Consider the following 26,762-nt stretch of genomic DNA (forward strand, 5'->3'; position numbering starts at 1 on the left):
ACAGCCTTGGAGATAACATTTACTGTTCATTGTCTGTAATAGTTTTATTTAAAACAAAGAAAGCCAACATGCTTCTCATCCTTCAACACCTGCTGCAAACAGGAAAAACTTGATTGTAAGTAAACAGAAGCTTCTAAAGAAGCAGCACCTCCAACCTTTGTCTCTTTCACTAACAAACTGGGGGGTGGGAGGGGGAGAGCCAGCCCAGCAGTTTATGCATTCCTGGAAATGTCTAACTCCAGGCATCAGTTTTGTTCTTTTAAATGAAACAAACAAATCAATCCACCCCCACACTTAACTTTATGCGCAATCATTTTACATTAAATAATAGATCACTCATTCATTGCGTGGACTAGTGAAGGAGCGTGAACACTTCACGGATTTGGGGGGAGGGTGGGGCGGCAGGAGAAAGGTCCTAGGAATCAAGCCCGCACACACAAAAAGTTTACTGCCCTCAAAGTTATTAAAAGCAAACCAACAATCCCGAGAGCAATGCGGTGAGGCGACAAGTCCAACTACCTGCGGCAACAGCTCCAAGCAGGGAGATCCAACAAGGCGGCTCACCTTACCCGGCTGCCGCGCAGGGACTGAGGGGTGCATGGGGGGAAAAGCCCCTCTTGGAGGCGCCCAAGTTTGCGGTGGGAGAGGGCACCCCGGGCGAAGGCGGCGATGGTGCTGCTCGGCAGTAGCGGAAGAATAGCAGGCGGGTGAGTGCGTGTGCGAGAGAGGCGAGTGTGCGAGTGAGGGAGGGAGTGCTCGGCTTGCTAATTACACTGCAAGCTGGAGAGTCAGCTGCTCTGACTTCACTGCGATGGAAATGCTACCTCCAGCTGTGCTCCTTTTAATGCCATATGTTACTCCAAATCTAGCTACCAGCCAACCACAGCTTGCTGCCTTTTAAAGTTCCAGCAACCCCATTTATAGCCATCTATTAAATCCCATAAACTTAAACCGAGTCCTCCCCTGGCTCTGCCGCTGCCCCCCTCCCCCCCAGAATAATACTGGGAAAGTTGCTTAATAACAATCCCACCGCTGCTGCTGCAGCCGCGCAGGGGGACGAGGGAGCCCGTTTGACCTTTGCTGGGAGAAGTTCCCAGCTCCAGCGCAGCTCGCAAACTTTACCGGGGAGGGGAGGCTGCGAGAGGCGATCGGGCTCGTTTAGCTGGGTGGCTCATTGCGGCTCCCCCATAACTTTATGGGACTATTGCCTGGACTTTCCCTTTGTGGGCAGGCTCTGGGGGGGGGGCTGTTGGGGGAGGGGATCAAATGCACTGGAGAGGACAGAGGCAGCCCCCACAAGGGGCTGGGGGGGAGGGCAGGAGGGTGCCCCCAGGCAGAGGGGGGAGCAGCCCAGCCGGGGAAGGGGGGCAGGGAAGGCACCGCTGCTGGCTACTTACCAGCCTGCCTTGCTGGCGGCTCAGCGTCCGGCCCCCGGGCCGCAGCCGCACGTGCGGGCTCGCCCCCTCCGGCCGCCCCAGATGTGGCTGGCGGCGCCGGGGACCGTGCAGCCGGAGGCGGACAGGAGCCCCGGGCTCTGTTGCTGGCAGCCTAGCAGCGCTCTTGTGTTGTGAAGCAGGTTGTTAGCCAGCCGCTCTCGCGATACTTTCCCTCTGAGCGAGCGGGGTGTGTGTGTGTGTGTGTGTGTGTGTGTCTCCCCCTGCCTGGCGAGTGCACACAATAGCCCCGGCCGCGCTCGCGGCTCCGGCCCCTGCCAGCCCCCAGGCGGCGGCGGCGGCTGCAGCGCTGCCCCCTGCCCGCATTCTGCTCCTCGGGGCGGCGGCTGCCCCGCCGCCTCGGGCATGTGCCGCGAGATCGGCCGCCCGCTCGCTGGCTGTCCCACGCTGCTGCAGTGGCTGGGCTTGCGGGGGGAGGAGAAGGTGCTGCGGGGCGCTCCCCGGCCTGGCACGCAACGCCAGCGCCTGGCCGGGCTGGGCCGGAGAGGGGGCGGGAGAAATCCTCTCTGGCAGGGAGATGTGCGCTTATCATGGCTGGAAAGTATCTCTCCCCCCCCCCCCCCGCACCCCGAGAGCAGGACGCCAACCAGAGCTTGGTTAACTGCAACACAACGTGCTGCAAGCCCGGCAGGCAGCGACCCGAAAGTCACTTTCCCCGGGAGCGGTTTCCGAAGGAACGATCGGTTTCCCGTGGCAGGGAGTAGCGGTGGTTCCTTTCCGTCCTCCCGAGGACTGGTCATCGCTTCCCTGCGAAACTACCCCTATTTTCCAGCAGCAAAGCAGGGACTTCGCCCGAGTCTTTATATTACACAAGGAAGGTGGACACGCTCCTGATTTTTAAGCAGACTGTTTTGCCGTTACACTCGTTCGCACCGGGAGCAAGCAGTGAGCCCCAACTTTCAGTTCTTGGGCTGGGAACTTTTTGTTTGCCTAGTGGGTTAGCTATAAATATGAAACGCAACGGGGTTGTATGCGTACATTCCTGTCGTATCCTGTCTAGATGATCGCAGGGATGCTTTTTGGCACAGTTAAATCGTGCCTGCTGGTAAAGAACTAACAGCACAAATCTATAATCCGTGACATGTGGCTTGGATTGGATCAGGTGACTGTCATAAAACAGGGCTAATTTAGTCATACATTACATGTAGATTTTAGAATAATTATGATGCGAACTTGAGATCATCCCCCTGCGGTGTATTTTGATCTAGACAGCTTTGATTGCAAGTAAATAAAGAGTCATTTAAGAGGCTTTCACAAAGTTTGGTCTGTGTCTGAGAGCAGGAAGATTACGGAGCACGCCTTCCGTGCAAGCTGTAGGGTTAAAGAAGCAACCCCTTCAAGAGATTAGAAATTTATATTTTAAAAAATCGATGTGAGCAGCAAGTTTTTATTGCGCATTATCACTTTCCCAGGGCGGTGCTAATTGCTCGTTGCCTCATTCCTGCTTTCAGGACGGGATTGACTGAAACATGACACTTGGAAAGGTGGCATGCTTTCCTGGATTTATCTTTAGTTGTGTGTCAGCTGATAAATACCAGATGCCTACGGATTTTCAAGATGACCTTTTAGATAGTTAATTTGAATTTTAAATTTTAATTAGCTGTAATCCCATCAAAAGTAAACTTCTTTGTACTAAAAAGTATAGAATTCACTAGCCATTTTCTGGGCAGTGTGTGTCAGGTACCACCAGCTAGTCCCACCAAAGGAACCTAGGGTGAAATCCTGGCCTCATCCTAATCAATGGCAAATTCCCAGTGACTTCAGGGAAGCCAGGATGTCATCCCTACGGCCTGATCCTACACCACTGAAAGTTGGGCCCCTAGGAAATGAATAACAATACAAGTGACTTTCACTGTCCTGCATTTGTGTGGATTGTGAACATAAGTATCATTTGAGGCATGTCAGAGTAAAGATGGTCTCATAATTAAAGCCCTGGACTGGGACCCAGTTTTTAAAATGTTGAGTTTAAAAAACTAAATTTGCATGAGGTAATATCTTTTATTGGACCAACTTCTGTTGGGGAGAGAGACGAGCTTTCAAGTTTACACAGAGCTCTTCTTCCGCTCTGTGTAAGCTCAAAAGCTCGTCTCTCTCCCAAACAGATGTTGGTCCAATAAAAGCTATGACCTCACCCACCAACATGGCTACAACAACACTGCATACACATTTTGCATGAAATTGTTTGTGAAAAATTAATCCTGTTTTTCAGCCTGTCATATTCAAGATACCTGGGTTCACTTCCTAGCTCTGCCACAGAATTTCTGTGTGACCTTGGACAGGTACGACTTTCTAGTGTAGACAAGACCTAAGTGGTGACCTTGGCAAGGGCAACAGGGACAAATGCCGCTTGTGCCACATTCTGAGACTTCCTGCACTTCTGAAGACCCGCATGTAAATATGTGACTGTCCAAGCAACCTGCTTTCACCTTCCATCGGGGGAGGGATAGCTCAGTGGTTTGAGCATTGGCCTGCTAAACCCAGGCTTGTGAGCTCAGTCCTTGAGGGGGCCATTTAGGAAACAGGGGTAAAAATCCATCTGGGGATTGGTCCTGCTTTGAGGAGGGGGATTGGACTAGATAACTTCCTCAGGTCCCTTCCAACTGTGATATTATATGATCTAGGTCATTTATCTGTCCATGCCTCAGTTTCCAATCTGTAAAATGGGGATAATAGGTTCTGTCTCCTACCCATTGCCTGTCCTGTCTAGATTGTAAAATGGCCCAGGGCAGGGACTATCATTTACTGTGTGTACATTACAATATCGAGAGCAATGGGGCTTCTAGGTACTATCATAAAACATTAATTATAATTAATGCATTTGTTACTGTCAGTTCAATCCAGATTTCTGTCATTTTATTTCCAGGCTTTTTGTTCATAGAAGTCAGGAACTGTATCACCTTTGATTCATTGTTGCTCTCAGAGATCAAACCTCATCATAGCTGGTTAATTTTAGACATTTCTGTGGCACTGATTACCAAAGTATCTGAGTTCCTCATGAAATTTATGATTCTATCCTCATAGTGTCAGATAGAGGTTGTATTATCTCCATCTTACAAATAGGGAAACTGAGGCACCAAGTGGTATAGGCTCTGATTCCGCAAAGCCCTTAAGCAGCATATGCTTAAATCCATCCCTGTGCAGCAAAGCCCTTAAGTGATTTGTCCATGATCACACTGGAACAGAATAGGGAATATAACCTAGATCTTCGCACTGTCCTGGAACAGTCCCTTTAACTATGGTAGCCTACATTACCCCACTGCCGGGGTAGGCAACTTATGGCACGTGTGCCGAAGGTGACACGCAAGCTGATTTTCAGTGGCACTCACATTGCCCGGGTCCTGGCCACCAGTCTGGAGGGTTCTGCATTTTAATTTAATTTTAAATTAAGCTTCTTAAACATTTTAAAAACATTATCTACTTTACATACAACAATAGTTTAGTTATATATTATAGACTTCTAGAAAGAGACCTTCTAAAAACGTTAACATGTATGACTGGCACGCGAAACCTTAAATTAGAGTGAATAAATGAAGACCCGGCACAGCACTTCTGAAAGGTTGCCGACCCCTGCCCTACTGTAACAGCCAACAGTCCAGCCAACACAAGGAAATTATTCCTGTTTACCTCACAAATTGCATGTGAAGGCTTTTCTTTGTTGATGTCAGGACTGACACAGTCTCCATATGTTCGTGCATTTGAAATATTATGCAGTCTTTTGTATATATCTGAATTACACTGCTTTGGGTAGAGACTTTTTCTGGTGTGTGGAGTAAAGCACAGTGCAAATCCATAACACTCTGTCAGTCATACTAGTGAACTGATATCTCAGCATCTTCATCCTGAGTTTGTCATGTCACTAATACCATCTTTTAAAAAATGTCATACCCCTTAGTGCCTCTGGCTTTTTTCTTTCTTTCTTTTTTTCTCTTTTTTTTTTTGAACAAAAACATTTTATTGAAATGAATGAGACTTTCTGTTTTTCCAGTCTAGGATCTGATCCCACAAACTACACTTTGGCAGTATGGCTACAAGGGGAATTTTGCCACTTCTCTTCTTTAAAAACAAGGGAAAAGAAAGAGAAAGAAAAAGAGAATCAAGCAGAAAAGGTTAGATTTAATTTCTGTTGACTTCCTATCAGCTAGGAATAACTGTCTACAAATAACAGCGCTTTATTTTTAGTAAAGTGATTATAATTTCACAGTAATTTTAGATTAGTTACTATCTTTGAAATGTAACTAAAATATGGCAGCAGTCAGTTTTTCTCCAGGAATAACATTTATCTATATTTAGTCACATCTAAACTTTTTATTTTTTAAAAAAATGGGAATAGCTACACCTTACAAGAATAGCTATCTGTGTATCCAAAACCTTTATACTGATATAACTGTGTCCACACTAGGGGATTGTACCACTTTAACTATACCAATATAGTTTAAACAGTACAACTTTCTAGTGTAGACAAGACCTAGTGGTGACCTTGGCAAGGGCAACAGGGACAAATGCCCCTTGCACCACATTCTGAGACTTCCTGCACTTCTGAAGACCCTCATGTAAATATGTGACTGTCCAAGCAACCTGTTTTCACCTCCCTTGCAGGTCTCTGAGTCCCTCCCAGCCTGCAGTATGAAAAGTCCCGTACTAATAAACTGAGTAGGAGGCTCCATTTTAAATTCTTCCATGAGAGAAGGGAGCCAAGCAGGAAGTTGTGTCCCATCTGAACCACTGCTTCCACCATTGCAAAGCTATTAGACCAGAGGTTCTTCAGCTGGGATGTGTAAACAAGTTGTGACCATGCTGCTCTTTCCGTATCATTGAATGCAAGTGCATTCCAGCTAGACCCCAGCCGGAAAAAGGAGAGAGAGAGGGCCCAATACAGAAAAAAATAGAGAACATCTGCATTGTTTAAGAGTGCAGTCTATGGTGTCATATGCTGTCACTGGACCCTGTTTTGCCGTCAGTGCTCATGAAAAGCTCCCATTGACTTCAATGAGCATTTTGCCTGGGCCATAGATTGGGAGTAGAACTCTGCACTTGTCTTTCATGTGCAGATCAAGGGTAATATGTGGCCTTAATAGTTTATGCGATTTGGGCCTGATTCAAAGTCCATTGAAATCAGTGGAGGGACTGATCACTAAAATGGGCTTGGGATCAGGCCCATAAAGCTTGATGATTCATTTTCCTTTTTCTCCCTTTGATCCAACAAGTATATATATTACCTCATGGTATCTCTCTTCCCTCTCCATGGGCAAGCTTGGCAGTGGTAGCAACAGGGTTTTTTATGAGATTTGATAATAGTCTCTCGCTTTCTCTCATCTCATTGTGTAGAAGGCTTCCCTGTGTTTTCTCTCTGTTATTTAAGTGCTATGTGATTTTGCTTTTATGTTTTGGTTAGTCCGATATCAATTCAGAGGGAGAATCAGTTTTAGAAATAGTATTGTAGTCATAGGGCCTTACCTTAGACTTTAGTTCCCCCTGTGTCTCTGACACATCGGGCAGTCCAGTCCTTCCATTTGCTACTTGTGGTACTACTTCACAGGTGATGCCTGTGCATTCAATATCCTCTGTCATTCTCTTCTGCCAGTTCTTCCTGGGCCTTCCTCACTTTCTCTTTCTACCCTTATATACCTACTTCAGTGCCTGCTTAGAATGCCTCCCATCTTCCATATGGTGTACATGTCCCAGTCACCTGAACCTTCTTTCTTTGATGATATGTTCTAACATGTCCTGCTCTCTCAGATCCCTTTCTCTTGCATTTGTTGTTTTGTCTTTCCGTGAAATGTGTAATATCTTTCTCAGCCATCTGTGACAGGCAGCCTCCAATCTCTTTTAGTTAGTCACCGTCATCAGCCAAATCTCTGCTCCACACAGTGGCGTGCTCAGTACAGTCCCATGGTATAATCTCAACTTTAGTTTGGTGTGGAGACCATAGTTTGACCAGGTATCGTTCATCCTTCCAAAAGCAATGTTTGCTTTTCCTAATCTCGTATGACTAAAACTTTAGCACAGCCACCTTCAAATGTCATCATACTCTCTGGATGGCAGAACTCTTCTACCTGGTTGATTTCTTTTCCATCCACGTACATCTTTGCATCTGTTGTCCTGTTTCCTACCTTCATAATCTTGGTTTTCACTGTATTTATTTTCAATCCAATTGTTACTGTTTCCTGTTCTATCTGTGATGTAGGGCAGTCATTTTGTTCCATGTCATACTTAGGGAAAGCAGTGTCGTCAGCCAAGTCAAGGTTGTGTAACTCATTTCTGCTCACCCAATTTACTCCGTCCATGATACCTTTTGGTGCCTCTTTATCACCCAATCTATTGCTCAGGCAAAGAGGATTGGTGATAAGACACAGGACATACTCATAAGAATTGAAGGGATATCAAATACATTGATCATAACTGGTTTTATGTATTTAAGTTTTTATGCTTCTGTTTCTGAAGCCCATTTACGCCATCCGGTTCACAGCACACATTAGAAAGGCCGCCAGTTACATCTCATCCTCTCAGTACAAGTGGAAGTTATACCAAACAGAACGCAGAGCCAGTAGGTATAAATTGGAGTGGCCCCATTGAAGTCAGTGGAGCTACTCCAATTTACATCAGTTGAGCATCTGGCTTGCTACCTTATGATTTTAGGGAAATATGATATGGTGCAGACAGCTTGCTCACTACTCGGTCCTGCTATGGAAAAAGTGGGTGTTGCTTTCTGAAAAGGAGGCATGGTCAAGTGCAGCAAACAAGGGAGCTGCTTGAGGCAGCTTTAACTTGCATCTTTGCAGCTCCTTACATGATCACAGTAAATATTGCAGCCATTGTGGTCTCCTCCAAGGATTCTGGATGCCCAGCCAATGCACCAGCGATTGTTGTTTCAAAAGACTTATTTGTTTTATGGATGTCCTGTTGATATCTCACTGACACCTAAAACTTGTGTGCCATGCTCTGTTTGATGTGCATGTAAGTGTAATTAAGTGTCAGGGCTCTATATCCATAGTATATTCATCCCTGAATGGGATCCCTATGTTGCTGAGTATATGTGTGCGTGTGTTAAAAATGTATTCATCCATTTTATTTCAACGATGGGCATTAGTAAGAACACACCAGTCTGGAACTGACATGCATGCACAGGTACAGCAAAATGGATATTGTTTGGGGAGCACCAGTCTACATGGCAGCGTCTGCACGTGTTCTCATTGAAGCCAGCCAAGCATTTCTGCTCTTACACCTCTGTTTTACCTCCAGTGTTAAGGGGTGATTATCACTCCTGAGATTTGGGGATGCATTCCCATTAGACATGCATCTTTCACACTTGTATTGCCTGTCTGCCTAGTTTTGCTGATACTGTTGGCTGTCATGACCTCTGAGCTATGCCTGCTTAGACGCCTTTCATTTCTGGTTGTTATTGTTGTAGGCTGCGTTCTGGGTCTCCAAGAACTCTCAGTAAAGGCCCTTGTGCAGCCTTTCGCCATAGATTCCCTCTTCCTCATATGAAACATTTATCCTCATTGAAACCCCATCCACTGGTTTCTGCTGACATTGCAAATTTGCATGAATATGGTAGGATACAATTTACACTTTTCTGTTTTGTATAGTCTTTAAATATTTCCCACACACCCCCACATTAACCCTTTTTTACTCCCAAAGTGATGTTTGGAGCTTTCCTTTGTATTATATGCTTATATTCAGAATGTCTTAGTCTTTTTAAATAAAAAAAATCAGTAGCAGTAAAGGAAAATTTTCATTTTTTTAAACATTTTGTTTGTAAAATTTTCCCAGAAAAAAGCAGTCTGGTAGCCTACAAAATAAAGGTGAATGCAAGTTAGTATTGACTATACTGAACGGTGAATAGCAATAGATCAACTTGGTGTCATCTGGGGACTGGGTACCAGGAGTTCTGTCTTAACAAAGTTGTTTAAATCAGAAGCCATTACAGTGACTGATAAGCCAAGTAATTCAGTTAGAGGCCAGACGGCCAGGGAATAAGAAAATATCCTGTTAAAGGAAAAGAACTTAACCAACATTGTTCTGTTTAAAATTGCATCATACATTATTTTAACAATTCATCACGAGGCTTTATTTTAGCAATACCAGGAAGAACACACTGTAATGTATATGTAAGTGTTTATCTGCAGCAATGGTATTTTGCTATATCAGAATGGGGAGATCTTCTGATTAAAAGCAATAAAATAAACTAGCATAAAGGCTTAATACCAATCACCTTCAGGTGAAGACTTCTTCCTCTAGCAACAGTTTCTCAGCAGATGTTGTCACAGTTTCAGCGTAACTGCATCTGTATATCCCCACCACCACCTCTGATCAATGCCAGGAGGTCCCAGTCAGGTCTCAGGTCTCCAGCCATCACCTGTGTCTGGACAGGGACCCTTGTCCCACTCCTTTCTAACCAGGGGTTTGAAGGCTGCACAGCCCTCTGCCTTGCACTGTGATATCCCCAGCAAGCCAGTCTGCCTAAAGGCCAGAATCCATGTGTGGCTTTCTTTTTGAGGGCTGTGAATAGTGTATTGCCAGTAGTTACAAGTTACCACACAGCTCTTTCTAAGCAAGCACCTTTATTCTTAAGGTAAAGGCATTACAGAACATATAACAACAATTCAAGTTCTTATACCATGCTACAAGCCTACCAGAGGTCACCCACCAGTCTTATGGGGCCCTAGTGGGCCAAGATCTTTCCAATGCTCCTGCTGTTGAAAGCAGGTCCTGTCTGTTTGTTTTACCAGAAAGAAGTTTAAGCTCAGCATTGTTATGCCAAAGCCCTTTCTTTGTCTGCTGGTCTCTGGTAAACCCTGTTTGAACCAGTATATGCAAGCCTCCCCCAGTGATGGTACCTCTCTGGAGGTGTTTACAACCTAAGTGATTCACTTTAATCCCCCTCACTGCTTTTGGTTCCTGGGGAAGCTGTGGTAACCACCCATCTGGAGTTGCATACAATCCTTGGCCTACAGTGATACATAAAGTTAATACTATATATGGTCCCCAAAGATATTGCATGGGATTGCAATATCTATCACACTTATATCCTAGGATAAATCAGCTTACCTGTTACCCAGAGCTTTACAAGGTAGAGAATTGATGCACCTATCTCATTGTCCGTAAAAGGTCTCTTAAGTAGGATCAGTTCCTCTTTTGTGAACCATGTAGTCAGCCTAGATAGAAAATAGATAGAAAATGTGTTGTGATCTGTATTAGAGAAATCCCTATCTCTCTCATAGCTTTAATGGCTCTGTCTTTGCCCATGCTCTCTGATAAGTGGAAAAGAAGGGTTCTTCTCTTATCCTCTTCTGATCTTTGCTTTTTGCACTGGATCCTGAATGCCCCTTGATTATTTATTAGTATTTATCCCTAGGCACCCCAGTGCAAGTTACAAGTATAAAAATTAACTTTAAAAGCCCATTTCTCTGCATCCCCCATGCTGAAACCCCGAAGCAGACCGTAATCAGCTCCAACCATAACTACAGGTTGAAGACCATCATTGACAACTTCTCTCCTCTGGCACAATGGAACTCTTAACAATAAGCGTTACGCTCATCTATGCGGGAGACAGAACCTTCCCCGGGGATGGTCTGAGACTGTGGAGTGAACCATCCCAAAGCTCACCACTTTCTGCTCCAATGCAAGGCACATTTCTTTGACCCTCCTCTAATATGAACAAGGATATCACTCTACCCCTTGCTAATCTATCCAAAACCGCTGCAGAAGTCAACTTTACCTTTGCTTTCCCCTTTCCCAATCCTTTACTGGCACTTGAATTGAATTCATACTCCAAGCTCTCACCTTCCAGACCCGCCACAACTTAATTCCCTTATGAAGGATTTTTTGTTTCTTTTTACTGTTCCTCGGCACTCAGCCCAACCACCTATTTGTGTGCTCATTTCCCTCTTTCCCCATGTCCACTCTCCATCTTTTTCATGCTGCCTCTAAAGTAAAGTGGTAACATTCAGAGAGATTTAAATAGATGGAGAGAATGGAGGACAAAGGCATCGTGAGTCTCACATTAAATGGGAGGTCATGACATTTGGAGTTATATAGTCAATATACAGGGAGAGCAGGAGAACACCTCAAAAAACCAAACCATTAGCCCAATTAATGACTGATCCTTGGGTGAGCAGGCAAAGGGGCTATTGTAATTAGTGGCATAGAAGAGAATTGATGCATTATAGCATGTGGTTGATTGTTGTGCCCAATATTAGGCACACAGTCTGGGCCCATTGACACCCAGGGCAAAACTCACACTGACTGTGATGGGGCCAAATTTTCATTTTGTATTATTATAAGTCCTGGTGTAATCAGTGCAGTCAACTCAAGTCAATGGAGGTGTGCCCATGTGCCCCAGGGCTAAATTTGGCCCACTGAGGCAACAGAAAAGTCCCAGAGAAGAGTAGCAAGATGATAAAAAGGTGAGTCTGGGTTAAGTTCTACACGGAAACTGAAAAAATAAATAAATGGAATGGTAGTTACCAGAAAAACAAAATGAATAAAGGCCAGATCCCAGAATCCCTCACTCACTCAGCCATTGATTGAAATAGGACTGCTCCTGTAAGGATTACTTCCATGAGTAGTGGCTGGCAGGACTGGGCCCGGAGAGAGGTTAGAGTTGACATTTTCCACAAGGAGTCTTCAATATGCCACAAGCGATAAGGGGCAATTGTGAGAAGATAATTGTTGTCCGGTTCCAAATCTAACTGTGGGTGGGGTAGGGTAGCAGAGGGATACCAGGGAAGTGACTCAGTGAAACTGGCAGGTCGGGTGGCTAGCTGCTAGTTCTGAACTTCGCTGAAGGCAGACCCTCTGCCTATGAAAACTATTTCCATTGCAAACTTGCACAAGTTGTCTTGGCTATCGGCCTAGAACAACACTGAGCTGTTTTTTCCCCGTTCGTGCCAGTCTCGGATGTTTGGGACAAGGTGGGGTTTTCACTTTTATACATAGAAGGAACAAAGAATGATTTTTTTTGTGTTATTAAAAAGCTGGGTTGACAAATAGTTTTGTGTTGGCAACAAGTCTTCATGCAAAGGGCACAGGCGGTAGCTGTGAGTGAGCGGTGCACCTGTAATTGAAACAAACTGATGAAACCAGTCAGGAGTCTTGCCCCTCGCCCCCCTTCGCTTTTAAAACAGAGCTGGCTAGTAGCTTTTTGGGATGATCCTCCCCAAAAGGGAACATAGCAGTGTACAGCTGCTGCAGAAAGAAATGGAAGCAGAAGGAGCAACAGGTGCATAATAGGAGGGGTTTCTGTGCCTAACGTCTGATGGTCAAATTTACTTTCTATTAGAAATGACACTAAGGGGGGAGCTCATGTGAGTAGTCTCACGGAAGCCTATGGGATGACTCGTGTGAGTAACTGCTCACCAGTGTGAGAAAGGCTGAGCATAAGGGCTGATCCAGCTCCCACTGAACTCAGGCGAAAGACTCCTGCGGACGTCAGTGGTCTTAGGATGGGGCCCTGAGGACTTATTTGTGGCTTTGCAAGAGGCAGTGAGTAGCTGTGCTGCCCCAGGAGCAAATCAGGATCCAGAGTGTGACTCCAAGAGTCACTGGGACTACTCCCATGCTTAAAGTTAGGCATGTGCTTGAGCACCTCTTTGACTCAGGGCCTAAATGGTTAATTTTCAAGTGGCTTCTTGGAGCAGATGTTCCCATGTGTGTGCCCTCCTTGCCTCTCCTGACACATTTTCTACACAAACAGCAGATTGCATCGCTGCTGTCCTTTGATCTGAGGGAGGGGGAGGAAAATCCCACATAAAAATGATATCCATTGTCTTTTTAGGCAGCTTGGCAATGGTTCATTAGCAGTTTCTCATGCATCCATGTTGCCACTTTATTCAGTATCATTTATTAACATTAGAAAGTAAACTCATAAGAGGAAATGATCTATTTTCCCCCTGCCAACCATATTTTTCTTCTGGACAAATTAAAAGAAATATATAGTGCTCATAAACTTTCTTTAGTTTCTTGATTAAAGTGAGGACTCCACATAAGATTTTAGTTCTCTAACATCAGTTTATAATAATAAGAAATGAGCACATTACATTACATTTGTTTATATTATGTCTTTGATCAAAAGTGCTGAGGAAGCATCACAGAAAGATACAGCCACAAAACAAGCAACAAGCAACAGTAAAAACAAGTCCACAACTCAGAGTTCTTAGTGACGGCAAAATATTGAGATTTAAAATTATGGACGAGGATCAGAGAAACAAATGAGAGAGGGGGAGTTCCAAAAAGCTGAGCCTAAAACAGGTCAAACCACATTGTGACTGTGACGGAAGATGACAATATCAAGGTAATAGAGAAGTGCTTAATCCAGCCCATTATAGCAAGATAAACTAGCACATGGGAGATTAAACATTATGTTTTGGTCTCATATCCTTACAGTTTTAAGGTTGCTAGTGGTTGGAAAGTTCTCTACTCTTGTGACCTCTCTGTCCAGCTATAGCAGATTTCAAGGTCTGGCAGGTCAGTTTCCTGTAGGTGGAGAACTCAGGGACACAGAGTTGGGGTATTTTATGAGTATAAATTGTATATTTACACTATGTACACCAGTCCTCGAACAGAGATGGTCACAAACTGCATGCAGACTATCCCCTCTTTCAGAGATCTCAGCCCAGCCAACAACGCCCAGTTCTCAGGAACCAACTTTGCAGCAAGAATTGATTCTAGTTGGAGAGATTAAGGCAAGGAACTCTTGCTGTTTGCAATGGCTTCCCCCGAATAAATCTGCTTCACAAAAGTAACAATACAGCATTTGTTCCACCATAGTACACTGCTGAAATGCTAAGAAAAAGATCTTCTAAGATTATGTGTCACAGCACCACCTGGCGACTCCCTCCCATACCATTAGTTGGCACTCTAGTAGGTGGGACCCGATCCTCCAAGCCTCTGCCCACGTAACTCCCTGTGGAATCCATAGGATTTCTTTGCACTGAAGGCTTGTAGGAGTGGGCCCTTCATTAATGTATGTGACTTTATAGTTGTTTTTGCACGTGCACCTATAGAACACTCCAAGCACTTCTTTATATACAGGGAAGGTTAATAAAATAAATTCTTAGGCATTCCAAGATAGGTCATTGATGGAGTGTCACCCTCTTTTATAAGAAAAAATAGTTTTAAATGTTTTTACAGACTTCAAAATTCTGCATAATATAGAACTGATATGGTCTCATATCAATAGAGCTCCCAGGGCCGCCCAGAGGGGGGGGCAAAGGGGGCAATTTGCCCCGGGCCCCGGGCTCCGCAGGGGCCCCCAAGAGAACAGCGGAGGCTCCCGCCTCCGCCCCTCTCCTGGAGCCTCAGCGCATCAAGTGCCGAGTCTCCGCCTGGGCCCCTGAGCCCTGCCCCGCTCAGAGCCGCGTGGGGAGGGGGCGGGGCTGGGAGCTCCAGGCTGAGCTCAGCTCCCTCCACTCGGCGTGGAGCTCCCAGCCCCGCCCCCTCACCACGCGGCTCTGAGCGGGACGGAGCTCAGGCCCCACCGGCCACACGCTGCGGCTGTTCCAGCGAGGCGCTGAGAGTCCGGGTGAGGAGGGAGCCGGGGGTAAGAGGCTGGGGCTGGGGCCGGGGCGGGGGGGAAGCGGGACCCGCCGCCGAAGCACAGCCCGGTCTTCGGCGGCGGGGGGCCCCTTCCGTTCCGGGACCCGCCGCCGAAGTGCCCCGAAGACCCGCGGCGGGGACCCCCCCTGCCGAATTACCGCCGAAGACCGGGCTGCACTTCAGCGGCGGGTCCCGCTTCGGCGGTAATTCGGCGGCGGGGGGCTCCCGCCGCGGGTCTTCGGGGCACTTCGGCGGCGGGTCCCGGAACGGAAGGGCCCCCCGCCGCCGAAGACCCCGGGCCCCCGGAATCCTCTGGGCGGCCCTGAGAGCTCCTGCCTATACACCCACTAGAAGGCTGTTAAACAGTCTTTCATATGGTGCCCTTCCCCTCCCCCCACCTCCCGCACATTTTAAATAAAAATCAAACCGTATTGAAACAGAAAAGGACAAGCAGCATACAGTCACTTGCAGGTCAACGCCGGGGGAGCTCTGTTATTGGAGTCAATTATCCGTTGAGCTAATTTTTTTAAAGTAAATATGTTCTGATTGTTCAAAAAAAATGGAAACATTTTTTAAAAAAGGGAAAAGACCACTCGTGTTGCAGATATTTAAAAATACTTAAGTGACTTAGGTGAAAGAGTTTGCTGGTGTGTGGTCTCAGTCCAATGGGTAGGACTCCTCATCACAACCTCCTCCCCGAGTTGTGACATGATTTTGGCAGGCTTGTCACCAGCTAAGAGGCCAAGAACTGTGTTAACTATGGAGTATAACCTGACCTCTGACCAGGCCAATCTTTCTTGGTTAGTGGTGAAGCTCACTGGCAGGCGGTTGCGGAGAAGCTCGCATTGCCACTGTCCATGTTGCACCTGTCCTTTGGAGAAAGAGGACTTCATTCTCCAGTGCTATCAACCTTGTAGCATAGATGCACTACAATCAATCTCTCTTAGGGTGTGTCTACACTAGGGAGACCACACCGGCATTGCTGTGTCACTGTAGCTCTGCCAGCATAACCCCGTAGTACAGAGCAGCGTTTCTCAAATGCAGCCATCGTGGCCACATGCCGCCACCAAGAGCTTTTTTTTTGCAGCCACAACCTCCTGGGCTGTGATGGGGGGAAGGGCAAAGTAGAGCCTCCTCCCCCCTCCCTGTTGCTCCTGGATGCACCGCCTTGGTGTTGGTTGCTAGGGCCAGCAGCAGTGTTTGGGCTCTGCCCCCCTCTGGGGGCACAACTTTGTCGGAGCAGGCAGCCAATGAGTTCCCCACCTTCCTAGGGGTGGTGGGCTCAGGATTTGGGCTTCATCCCTGGGGTGACGGGGAAGCAAGCTCTGGCTGTGGGGCTTTGAGCTCCAGCCCTGGGCTCTGGCTGCACAGAGGCAGGCCCCAGGCTCCCGCCACATGGCTTCAGGCCCTGGACCCTATCCTCTGGCCACGGGGCTTCAGGCTCTGACTGCAGGGCTTCAGGCTCCAGCCCCCAACTGCCCCACACCTCCATCGCCTCCCCTAACCCTCCATCCAGGGCTTAATTTGTCCCCAGGGCTAATTAAATCTGCTGTGAAAAGTGCTACTTGTATGTTTGTTAATATCACTTTTCACAACAGACTTACTAGCTAGCAAGAAATAAATTACAATGATTTGGGCACGTATATGTGCATATTTATTTGATTTTCCTAAAACTAATTAGGTATTTTAGGGGGGAAAGTGTGAGAGCAGCCACCAGCAAGAGTTGGTGGCTGCATTCTGAGGCCACCAAAAAATTTGTCCTGAGAACCCCTGGTATAGAGGCAGCTTACACTGACAGAAGTGTTTTTTCCCTCGGTATAGGAACCAGGGCCGGCTCCAGACCCCAGCGTGCCAAGCGCGCGCTTGGGGCGGCGTCCCGCGGGAGGGCGGCAGGCGGCTCCGGTGGACCTCCCGCAGACGTGCCTGCGGAGGGTTCGCTGGTCCCGCGGCTCCAGTGGAGCATCCGCAGGCATGTCTGCGGGAGGTCCACCAGAGCTGCGGGACCGGCGAACGCCAGAGCGCCCCCCGCGGCGTGCCGCCCTGCTTGGGGCAGCGCAATTCCTAGAGCCGCCCCTGATAGGAACACCACCCCAAACAGCAGTAGTTGCACTGATAGGAGCATTCTTCTGTTGCCATACCTGTGCCTACTCTAGGGGTTGGGCATTTTTTTCACACTCCTGACCTACGTAGCTATAGCGACCTAAATTTTAAGTGAAGACCAAGCCTTATTCACACACCAAACAATTTGTTAACTGCTTTTGTCGTCTGGCCTCACTGAAATTTTGCATGGATGTGGCCTTAACTGTTCAAGTTGCTTCTATGTGCTATCTAGGGGGGAAACTGTCTGTTGTCCTCTCCTGTTGGTTTAAGGGGGTTTTATCCATCTCTCTGTCTAGGTAGTTATACTGCACTTATCACCATGGCATTACTGCACCAGAGGATTAATAAACTGGTATCTGGAGAGTTTCGAATCCCACTTGAGATGCTTCAGAAATGATGGAAAAATCTTCGTGGAGCAATATTACTTAGTGAAGAGTAGTGAAAATGAAGAGTAATGAAAAAAAAGGAAAAGCATGTAGTTGAATAATTTCATTTCCATAAGCCATTTCACTCTGTCTTATGGAACAGGGAGTGTTATGAATATAAAAATGAAGAATTTCCTATTTAAAGGAACCTCAGCAAATCAAAACTTAGATCAAAGTAGTTTCTAGTACTGCAACTGCTCCTATCCCTTTGTCAAGTTTTCTAGTTTTACAATCACATTTTTCCTATTTTCAAAAATGTATTTTCTCTCCCTTTCTGCACTGTGAGAAATGCACAGAAACTGCAAGAAAAGTGATTGATGTGACAGAAGAAATAGTGAGATGGACTATATAGAAAATGCTGTCAAATACACAAAGTAAACCCTGGGGAAAAAAATAGCAGGAATGGCTTTTTCCCCCCCTCTAATCTTTCAGTTTCAGTAATCTCAGATTCCTTGTAATAATGATGACTAGCAATGTTTTAGACAGAAGAGTGATTTTTTAAACTGGTGCTTTAACCAACAACTCAGGTATTAGCATGCAATGAAATAGTGATATTGCGCTCTGAATGGCAGTGGTAGTATGAGGATGTGTCACATTTAGGGCTCTTTCCTACCTGCACTGAAGTCAGCAAGAATTATATGTATATGTATTTCAAAGGACTACAAAGGTCTTTGCATCATTACATGCTAACTAAATGTTCTATTGCTTCAGCATCAATTTTCCAAGCATCAGATACTCCAGACAACTACATGCTTTTTCCCCTTTCTCACTAGTAGACAAATTTTGCCTTTGATTTGGAGAACAGCTTCATATCAGTTGATTCAAGCAGTGGGCAAAGTGAAAATTGCTATTATGGATGACTGTAAACATGCACCCTGCAGCACCTCCTGCTGGTCATCTCAGGGAATTAGCTCTTTTCCAGCCTGGGTGCCCCCTGCAGGCCCGTGTCCCGCTTGTTGCTGGCCCTGTGTCCCTCCCAGACCCCAGTGCCCCTTTACCCTGGGGCTGCCCCCTGGCAATACCCCACCGGTCTCTATGGGTCGCCCCTCTCTGGGAAACCCCCAACCCTCTAATCCCCACCTTGCCTCAGTCTAGGCTACTGCCAGTAATCATCTAGCCCCTGCTCACCGGGGCAGACTACAGTGTAAAAGCCACTCAACATAGGCAAGGGGGTTCGGACCTGCTGCCTTCCTCTGCCTCTCCGTACCTCGGACCAGACCCTGCAGCCTGGGGAGTTGCCAGCCTGGAGCTCCCCTGGCCGTTCCCCAGCCCTGCTTCACTCCTAGTACCCTTTCGGCAGACAGCCAGGCCCTGCTCTCCTCAGCCTGGAGGGAGACTTCTTTTGGGTCACTGGCTGACAGCCTTTTTATACAGGCCAGCTGTGGCCTGACTGGGCTGTGGCCCAGCTGTGGCTGCTTCCCCAATCAGCCCAGCTTAGCAGCTCTCAGCCACAACCTTCTCCCAGGGCTGACTTTAACCCTTTTTCCGCTGGAGTGGGGGGAGCTGCCTCACTACAATGACCTTGAAAATCTTGGTTTCTCTATCAGGGACAAAAAAACAAACAAACAGTTCTTTCTCCAGAAAGTTATTTGGTCTCTATCAAATTATTCAGATTAGCTGTTATCAAAACATTAAAGTATAATTCATTTTCACATTTATATATAAAATACACATGTAATAATCAATACACAGATATATATTAACAATGTAATGTCATAAAATAATTAGAAACTGTGGTGAAATAGACATGGTATTGCAATATCTGCAAATCTGGTGCATGCAAAGGAAATACTGGACCACTGTATATCAGTGGGAATTAAGGACTCTCAGCACATCACAGGATGGGATCCTTAAAGAGAAGCTTGCAATAACATGCAGTATGAAAAATAATGTATGTCTGTTTCTGTTTGGTACATCAGTTGTCTTATGACAACATTTGTCCAGTGAAAAAAAATAATGCTTATATTAATTATAATGAGGTTGTCTCAGAATTTTCCGTGACTAGTAATCAAATTAGGGGTTGGAAGGATTTTGGCTACACCAATATTAATCCATTTCCCTATTTAAAAATGGCCTTTCCCAGAGCTCATTCAAGTTTATGTCCCAGCCACATGTCCCCTAGATAAATAAACAGATGCTCTATGTAAAGAGTTATCTCATATTCTGAATGAGTGAGGAACATATGTCATCATTAAGGGAAGCTTCAGTGCCAATACTGGCAATAAGGTAGAGGAAAGAAAATAAGGAGAAACTTGGAATAGGGCAACATAATTCTACGGAAATAGTGAAAGTAGATGATCAATTATATTAATTATAACTGGCCAGAAAATGTTTTCATCAAAAATTTCCATAGAAAAGAAGTAGTTCTCATTTTCAGCAGAAAAAATCATTTTTTTTATTAAAAAATAAATAATTTTTCCTGGTTTTTGGCAGTTTTTGGCTGAAAAACAAACAAACAACATTTGCCCAAAAAGTACCATAACAAATAAAAAAATGTTTTGGGGGTGTTTCATTTTGCAACAAAATGGATTTTTTTGAGGACAACAGGCACTTTCTGTATAAATGTTCATTTTCTCAAAAACCCAAATTTCTGTTTAAAAAAAGTTTTGATGGAAAATTTTCCACCAGCCCTAATATTACCACTTTCTTTTATTCGGTAATCAAAGGAGTTTCATGAGGAAATCTGGGCACAACAGAGCATAGGTCTTTAGAGGCAGAAGTGAAACTAGATTAGGTCTTCTTTGGGATGAAGATAGGGTGACCAGACAGCAAATGTGAAAAATCGGGACGGGAGGTAATAGGAACCTATATAAGAAAAAGACCCCAAAATCAGGACTGCCCCTATAAAATTAGGACATCTGGTCACTCTAGATGAGGAGCATGCACAACAAAGAGCATGCACTTTGGCATCATCAGACAGTGCTTGTTTTGAATACCTGTAAAGCCAGCTCCATCACCATAAATAATGAAATATCTCCTTTCATCATGAGTCAGCCAAGCATGTACATGATGTCTTTTATGTTAATATCATTATATTTAGTTCTTATATAGATCTTTATATCAATCACTATCAAAGACCACTTTACAAAGGGGATCAGTATCATCACCCCCATTTTACAGGTGGGGGTGCACAGATTTCCAGTGCCACACTGCTGGTCATTGGCAGGAACAAGAATAGAACCAAAGTCTTCTCACTCCCACTGCAGTGCCCTGTCCACTGGAGCAGACTACCTGTAACATAAGATAGCTTCGTATGAGATGTCCACAAAGCTCCAAATTTCATGAAACTCAAAAATATAGAGAGTTAAAAGAGAAATATTGTAAAGAAATCTAGAAGAATGTCAACTTCAATGCTTTAAACCAAATCTGAGCTGAAGGAAGACACCACAGGCCAAGAAATCACAGAAGTTGTCCACAAATAGTGGCTAGAATGAAACTGCCAGACAAATTTGTGATCACAGTAAAGGGGAGAAGGAAGAAAGATTAGAAAATAGAGAGGTGAACATTTCAGAAGTGCTACAAAAGTGATATAATTAAGTAACTGACAGAGCAAAGATCATTAAGTGAGTTAGAAGGTTTTATGCAGAACATGGCTTCAGTGTGCCCTTTGACTTCCTGTATGATGGATACCTTACAAGACATTTCTGAAGTTACAATAAATTAAGTTAATGAGCAAAGCATTGGCAGGACATTTTGACCTTGCCATAGATGCTCTATCAGATGGTGAACTCATAATACACAATTGTCTTGCTAAGTTGTCCAAAAGATAGTTGATGACTTGGAAGGGACCCACAAGATAAAAAAGGGAAAAAACATTATAGGAAAAATAAAGAACTTCATGACAGACCCAATATCTTATGTTGGATAAAGAGATTTCTGGATTGTAATCAAAACAGGTGAAAAGTTATTTATCCGCAGACCATAAATTAGTTCTGGAGAAGGCTGCTGAGTTTAACAAGCCACGGTTGATTGCACTGGTTGTGTTCATCAGTGATGATGGATAAAGACTGGAGGTGAAATCTTGATTCCATTAAAGTCAATGGCAAAACTTGTGTTGACCCCAATGGGGTCAAAATTTCACGCCAGGTGTCCTGCTGATATTAGATCTGTCAGCTGCCTGTGACCCTGCAAACAGATCCAGCTTGAAGTGTTAATTTGACTCAGGACCTTAATGAGTGGAGACCTTGGCCATTTGATCAATGAAATCAGACTAGATATGGTTGAAAAAAAAACAGAGGGAGAAAATCAAATTTCTCCTGTTTCTGTCCTATTTCCCTCCACCCCCAATTCAAAAATTTGACTAGCTCTACAGTTTATTTAAAAATGAGGGGCGGGATTTACTGAAGTATTATATTTTTTTCAATTTATTAAATTTCAAAATGTGAAATTTTGTCAGCATTTCAAAATTCAAAACTTCTCAAGCAGCTGTAACAAGAACAGGGGTACATGCTACCACAGTAGCCATCCCAGTGTGCTCTCTACATTTAATCCTAGCCCTGAGCCAAATCCTGCAGACCTTAGGCCTTGGTCACAACAGGGCTTTGATATTGGAATAGTTACACCACCACGGCTATACTGGAGCAAACTCCTCATTCAGGCATGTGGTGGACTACTTCCTGTGTAGCATGGGTACAGAGAGGGGGACACAGCACACATGCTGACCAGTTGGTTAGAGATGCATTGTACCAATGTAAATTGTGACTGCACAAGCACAGTTTACACTCGTTTGACTGCAGGTAAAGCTGCCTTTTTTTCACCATTGGAGTTGACACTAGTGCAGCTACATTGGTGTAGACAAGGCATGTACTCAATGCGTTTTTTGCCTCTGTCTTCACGAACAAGGTCAGCTCCCAGACTACTGCACTGGACAGCACAGGATGGGAAGGAGGTGACCAGCCCTCTGTGGAGAAAGAAGTGGTTTGGGACTATTTAGAAAAGCTGGATGAGCACAAGTCCATGGGGCCGGATGCACTACATCCAAGGGTGCTAAAGGAATTGGCGGATGTGATTGCAGAGCCATTGGCCATTATCTTTGAAAACTCATGGTGATCAGGGGGAGGTCCCATGTAGTGCTCATCTTTAAAAAAGGGAAGAAGGAGGATCCAGGAAACTACAAACCAGTCAGCCTCACCTTAGTCCATGGAAAAATCATGGAACAGTCAGCATGGATTCACCAAGGGCAAGTCATGCCTGACTAACCTAATTGCCTTCTATGATGAGATAACTGGCTCTGTGGATGAGGGGAAAGCAGTGGACATGTTATTCCTTGACTTTACCAAAGAGGGGGAGGGATATCTCAGTGGTTTGAGCATTGGTCTGCTAAACACAGGGTTGTGAGTTCAATCCTTGAGGAGGCCACTTAGGGATCTGGGGCAAAAATTGGCCCTGCTAATGAAGGCAGGGGGCTGGACTCAATGACCTTTCAAGGTCCCTTCCAGTTCTAGAAGATTGGTATATCTCCAATTATTACTATTACTTTTGATATGGTCTCCCACAGTATTTTTGCCAGCAAGTTAAAGAAGTATGGGCTGGATGAATGGACTATAAGGTGGATAGAAAGCTGGCTAGATCATCGGGCTCAATGGGTAGCAATCAATGGCTCCATGTCTAGTTGGCAGCCAGTATCAAGCGGCGTTCTCCAAGGGTCAGTCCTGGGGCCAGTTTTGTTCAATATCTTCATTAATGATCTGGAGGATGGCGTGGCCTGCACCCTCAGCAAGTTTGCAGATGACACTAAACTGGGAGGAATGGTATATATGCTGGAAGTTGGGAAAGGATACAGAAGGACCTAGACAAATTAGAGGATTGGGCCAAAAGAAATCTGAGGTTCAACAAAGACAAAGACAAGTGCTGAGTCCTGCACTTAGGATGGAAGAATCCCATGCACTGCTACAGACTAAGGACCAAGTGGCTAGGCAGCAGTTCTGCAGAAAAGGATCTAGGGGTTACAGTGCATGAGAAGCTGGATATGAGTCAACAGTGCCCTTGTTGCCAAGAAGGCTAATGGCATTATGGGCTGTATAACTACGAGCATTGCCAGTAGATTGAGGGACGTGATCATTCCCCTTTATACGGCATTGGTGAGGCCTCATCTGGAGTACTGTGTCCGGTTTTGGGCCCCACACTACAAGAAGGATGTGGAAAAATTGGAAAGAGTCCAGCAGAGGACAACAAAAATGATTAGGGGGCTGGAGCACATGACTTATGAGCAGTGGCATAGCCAGGTGGAGGGAACAGGGGGAGCAATAAAAAAAAAAAAAGGTGCCACCCGCTGGGGCACTTTTACTCACCCGGCAGCGCTCCGGGTCTTCAGCGGTGGGCCCTTCACTTGCTCCGGGTGTCTTCGGCGGCACTGAAGGTCCCGCTGCCGAAATGCCGCCAAAGACCCCAAGCAAGTGAAGGTCCCGCCGCCGAAATGCCGCCGAAGACCCAGAGCGAGTGAAGGTCCCACCGCCGAAGTGCCGCCGAAGACCCAGAGCGCCACCGGGTGAGTAGAGTAAAATAAAAGCGCCGCAGCAGGAGGTGCCTTATTTTTTTTTAAATCGCTGCCCCGGGTTGAGTAAAAAGGCGCCAAGAAATTGACACGGTGCCACTTTGTGCTCAGTGGGGGAGCGGCCGCTCCCCCCACAGCTACGCTACTGCTTGTGAGGAGACGCTGAGGGAACTGGGATTATTTAGTCTGCAGAAGAGAAGAATGAGGGGGGATTTGATAGCAGCCTTCAACTACCTGAAAGGAGGTTCCAAAGAGGATGGATCTAGACTGTTCTCCGTGGTAGCAGATGACAGAACAAGGAGTAATGGTCTCAAGTTGCAGTGGAGGAGGTTTAGGCTGGATGTTAGGAAAAACTTTTTCACTAAGAGGGTGGTGAAGCACTGGAATGGGTTACCTGGGGAGGTGGTGGAAGCCCCTTCCTTAGAGGTTTTTAAGGCCTGGCTTGACAAAGCCCCGGCTGGGATGATTTAGCTGGGGATTGGTCCTGCTTTGAGCAGGGGGTTGGACTAGATGACCTCCTGAGGTCCCTTCCAACCCTGAGGTCCCTTCCAACCCTGATGTTCTATGATTCTGTGATTCTAAGGCAAACAAATAGTTTTGCCTGACTAAGGACAGCAGGATTTAGCTCAAAGAGTTAGCCTCCCTGTATCTTCTGTTATGCTCAAAACCTGCAGGCTAGTAGATTTGTTAAAAATAATTTGAAAAAAAAAATGACAGGAGTGGCCAGTTGCTTATAGCCTGATCCAGTATCAAATACCCACTGCTTCCTGTGATACAAAATCCCAGGAAAGCCATAGTTTCAGGCTCTGATCCAGAGGAAACACCAACCTGGAAACACCACATGACTCAAGAGAGTATCTCTGCAGCAGAAAGTTGTAGAAAAAGGTTGTAGAGAAGGCTAGTGCATTTCAATGAGCTTTGTAACTGTCCTGCCAGAGTTACGACAGCTCTGTAGCTGAGTAACACCCATCCTGCTGTATGATCCCAAAACAGACCAGTTCCTGCCTAAGGGCAAAGGATATTTTAAAAACACCCACAATTTTTTCAGTGGGAAAAATAAGAAGCTCCTTGTATCCTCTCACTGTTGCTCTTTGTTGGTCTGTCCCCAGTTCCCCATTGCTCTTATAGGAAATCCTTAAAGCTAGAGGCTCATCACTGATTTTTGCGGGGGTGGGGTGATAATGGTCAATCAGGTAGAATTTTCAGTTGCATGGGACCTTTCTTCTCCCGCACTGACCTTTAGAGAGGAGAGATCAGCAAAGGAGACGTCTTCAGGTCCAGTGGGCCATTTAAATTATTTTTCCTGACTGACTGACTGGCTCATATTATGACCTAGGTGGATACCCAGTACATCCCATGACATCATTCCCACAAGCCTGATTGCCAGAGGGATGGAATCTGTGACTCTGACCTTGGGAAGATGGCAGTTTTCGGTTTCCATGGCTGCTTCTGAGAAGAGGGACTAGCTACTGTGGCTCCTCACCCTCATGCTCCTGGAGGTCTGCTGAGGTCTTGCTCCTGTGAGGGTGAGGTATATCCCCGGGGGTGGGGACATGGGCTGGGGGCTGCTCTAGTGCACCTCGACCCCCTGCCCAGAGCAGGTGGAGGGTCTGGGGCTCCCCACAGCAGCCTGGGCTCCCTGGGTGGCTCTTACCATGGCTTGGCTTCGGCTGCTGGCCTAACCAGGCGGTGGGGCCCTTGGGGAAAGAGGAAGAGCAGAGGGTGGGGCCACTATTCAGGTGCTGGTGCCCCCCCCGGTCCCCCTGTTCTACACAGCTTCCGGCACTCCCAGTTGGCCTGTGCATTAATCCACCGCTGCAGCTGAATACAGTCCTGCTTCATTTATGTGACACTTTGTGGGAAACGTCTGGCAAAGCATCTGACTGACGTGTCTCCAGCTATAGAAAACTGAGAAACACAGGGACAACAGAATGCATCGTTACACATCTCCGGCCTGATTCTCCTCTGAAGTGTCAACAGGGCTACAGTTCAAAGCACAGTACACTAAGCCACACTCTGGAACTGTCACTGCGCTGTAACTTAGTCCATGCAGGACTTTACTGTATGGCAAGCTGGTGCTCAGTAGACCCACACCCTGGTTTGCTGCATAGTAACTTAGGGTGACCAGACAGCAAATGTGAAAAATCAGGACAGGGGGTGGGGAGTAATAGGAGCCCATACAAGAAAAAGACCCAAAAATCGGGACTGTCCCTATAAAATCAGGACATCTGGTCACCCTATAGTAACTTACTATATGGACAAGCCCTTAGACTTCTGTAAAGTACTTGCTTTGGTAATACATGTCATTTTGATTAAGAAATGAGAGCAATGCAAAACCAACATAGCACACATCAAATGGATTGAAAACTGGCAATCTGATACGTTTCAGATAATAAATGGAAAGGAGGAATCATCGTTGGCCGGGTGTTTTTCTAGTGAAGTACTGCAGGGACTGGTTCTTGGGCTTACACCATTTAACTTTTTTATCAGTAACCTGGAAGAAAACATAAAAGCACTGATAAAGGTTGCAGATGACACAAAGATTGGAGGAGTGGTAATAATGAAGAGGACAGGCCACTAATACAGAATGATCTGGATTGCTTGGTAAGCTGGGTGTAATCACACATTATTCGTTTTAATACAGCTAAATGTACATTTATGTGTCTAGCAATGAAAAATACAAACTAGGAAGGGGGGTTATATACTAGGAAGGAGCAAGCCTGAAAACCAGGGCTAATGTGATCCTTGGAT

At 45.8% G+C, this 26,762-nt stretch overlaps 1 protein-coding gene and 1 long non-coding RNA gene across 6 annotated transcripts in view; one reads left to right on the forward strand and one right to left on the reverse strand.

The window, feature by feature from the left end:
- Positions 1-24,908, reverse strand: part of ZBTB42 (zinc finger and BTB domain containing 42) — a 29,797-nt gene extending 4,889 nt beyond the window's left edge. Inside the window, exons 1-3 of one of the 5 annotated variants that reach the window (XM_045016809.1) lie at positions 24,840-24,908; positions 13,840-13,931; positions 10,506-10,612 (exon numbers count right to left, since the gene is read on the reverse strand). The gene's annotated coding sequence lies outside the window, so the exon portion shown is untranslated. Of the gene's footprint in view, positions 1-519; positions 930-1,397; positions 1,559-10,505; positions 10,613-13,839; positions 13,932-24,839 lie in introns of those variants that run through there. The other 4 variants (XM_045016807.1, XM_045016810.1, XM_045016808.1 and 1 more) reach the window with 4 other exon arrangements.
- Positions 428-26,560, forward strand: LOC123370336. Its single transcript, XR_006579381.1, has 3 exons — positions 428-707; positions 25,348-25,537; positions 26,502-26,560. It is a non-coding gene; the product is annotated as an uncharacterized LOC123370336 (long non-coding RNA).
- The last annotated feature ends 202 nt before the right edge of the window (positions 26,561-26,762 follow it).

The sequence above is a fragment of the Mauremys mutica genome, chromosome 4 (assembly GCF_020497125.1).
Source record: "Mauremys mutica isolate MM-2020 ecotype Southern chromosome 4, ASM2049712v1, whole genome shotgun sequence".
Lineage (NCBI taxonomy): Eukaryota > Metazoa > Chordata > Testudines > Geoemydidae > Mauremys > Mauremys mutica.